The sequence below is a fragment of the Corylus avellana genome, chromosome ca4 (assembly GCF_901000735.1).
Source record: "Corylus avellana chromosome ca4, CavTom2PMs-1.0".
NCBI lineage: Eukaryota > Viridiplantae > Streptophyta > Magnoliopsida > Fagales > Betulaceae > Corylus > Corylus avellana.
The window spans coordinates 7,169,622-7,172,501 of NC_081544.1; positions in this window are offsets into that span (position 1 = coordinate 7,169,622).

Below are 2,880 nucleotides of genomic sequence, written 5' to 3' on the forward strand. Positions count from 1 at the left end.
CAGGGGTACGTACGCGTGGTCCTCCATGCGTACATATAGTCAGAAAGTCTGAATTCCCCAAAATGCACACCCAATTGTTCCTGGTGACCTAAAACCCAAATTAATCATCTAACTAAGTTGTCTGACCTTAGTTAATTATTTGAGTCACTATAGTGTCACCGTTGAGAGGGATTGATTGCACATCCTGTATAATTACAATTGATGTATTAATGTATTATCATTATAATATATATGATAATATCACATGATCAATTGATCATTAAATCGTATGATTATATAATAACAAATTATATATATATATAACATTACATAATTATACAAATTCACGCTAATACAATAATAATAATTATTTATTTATTTATTCTATTAGTATAACTTGTATTCTTAACAAGTTATGATTTACATTTAAGGACTTTATTTTTATAAAAAAAAAAATAATAATAATAAAATTACAAGTAGATGTAAATTAATGTAAATTTGGGGTCAAATATTTTATATTTTTCAATATGAGCTCCTTTTGGAGCAATTTGGTCCAATGTGGTATATATATATATATATAAAGCCAAAAACTAAAAATTGGCCCAAATGCCCAACTTTGAAAAAAACAGTAATATGTTTACTAACCACTAACCGCCTAGCAACTGTGGTTAATAAAATTTAGTAACCGTTTAGGCAGTTACGGTTAGCCGTTATTGGCAATAACCGCTAACCACAACTGCCTTTTCACTTCTAATGAAACGATAATTTTTTTTTTTTTTGGAAATCCATGATACAATCTATATAACACAAAAAATGATTTCATGAAATCGTATTTCTCTCTTTCTCTTATTTTTTATTTTATTTTTTTGTTTAAATCCCATCAATCCCAATATGATACGTAAACCATTAAATATCATGTAAAAAAATAATAATAAAAGAAATCATAGGGTGTGAATAATAAAATGGTTGAAAGGGACCGTTCTTCCTTTGGGACTGACATAAATCTCAGATTTTGGGTCATTCTCTCTTCTCTTCACTCTAACACTCTTAGAAGCTAGAAATTCGAGCAAATAGATTTCCCAAGGGTTTTATGGGAGCTAAGGGTTGAGCTTTTAGAGTTTTGGGCGCTCAAAATCGGGTTTTTGTCGAACCAAGTTCAATCCTCTAAGTGAGGGGTTCGAACCTCCATTTTTTTTTTTTTTTTTTTTTTTGGAGTATTACTAGTCGATGCCTTTGGGAGGATTAATCAACTGCATCACCTTAGCGACGAAGGTCCCAATCTCGTCTATGAAAAGATGTCTGAATCCCACCCCACAAACTGCAGGCGTACAAAGAGATGCGACAGTCACCCAGCCAACCAACCTTATGTTGGGAGATAAATACTTTTGGGGAGTCCTTTTGTGAGACATAATCTAACATGTTGAAATATGACACAACCCAAAAGCTTAAGCTTATGGATTTGGGCCCAACAATATTATATTAACCATTCACACTTTTTGTATATTTCCAATGTGGAATTCTATTCTTTTTTACACTCACACGTATACTCAACACCTTAAGGCTACATCATCGTCAGAGCTGGTAACCACAACATTTACAAGTATATATATAGATAGTTGATGATCAGCTCATCCTTTGTTATCTTAATTATAACAAAACTTTAGTTAAGGTGGCAATTTCAACAAAGGAGGAGATGTTGTGGAACAGGGGGTATCCTGACTGTATCCATGTAAAAGTCCTTGCCGAGCAAGGTTCCTCTTAATAAATGAAATGAGTTCGTTATCAAAAAAAAAAAAAAAAATTATAACAAAACTTGGTTTTATCTTTATATGGTAAGAAATGCAGGCCATTCAGGAAGTTTTGCTTCAGGAGCTCCTTTCATTAGTGTCCTAATAATTAATTATCATCGCATGTCAAATTAAATATTTTTTCTTTTTTCTTTTCAAAATACTCTTGAAATTATTAAAACAAATTAAGGAGGATAATATGAAAAATGCAGCACCTTTTTGGTATTTCAGTTTCTTTTTTAATTTTTTTCCGAATACTAATATAAAATTTGGAGAAGATAAAGAAAATCATGTACGCCTGCAGACAGAATATACGGACTTTTCTCTTAATAGCCGAAACATCTTGAGCAATCGGCTCACGCGACACCTTCCACTTGTTTACTGCTCCTTTTCTACTATATATACTTGAAGGAAGCCAAGGGTTGCCTTAACATTATCCCAAAAAGTCTGGAAATTTAATTACTGCCGTTTCCATATAAACAATCACCCGATCAACGTACGTTCACACATGATTATTCCCTCAAATTACTTAAAATTAGAAATTCTTATGTTACGAAATCATAGCCGTTCATTAAATTTGATGGTATATAAAATATCAGCGGCTTTTATATAACCAATGCATTAATTTTGATTTTAAGCTGCTTTTGTTTTACCGAGGTAGTATAGTAAATTTACAAGCCAGCTGTTTTAATTACCAAGGTAGTATAGACCATTGGATTTCTATTTGCAAATCTCAATCCGTTCACACACGGCTAGCTGAAGTTTTTTTTTTTTAACATGTCTGTATAAGAGAGGGGATTCGAATTAGTGACTTCTGTTTCATTAAGCGTAGTTCTAACTGATTAACTTACCTCTTGAAGACACGGCCAGGAAAGTTGAAAGGTCAGATAAGCAACATATATTTTTATATTTTCAATTATATATCTGTTTAGTAGATCGCATGCATGCTTGAAACTGGAAAGGTCAGATATGTGAATGTTGATTTGCTTTAAATTCTTCTACTTTGTACGTATACGTCACATATATCATGTCAAGCACCCTCTGCTTCACCTCAATGATGCATTTGTTAGACAAAATGTTAGAACCAAAGGCTACCAATATATATATATATATA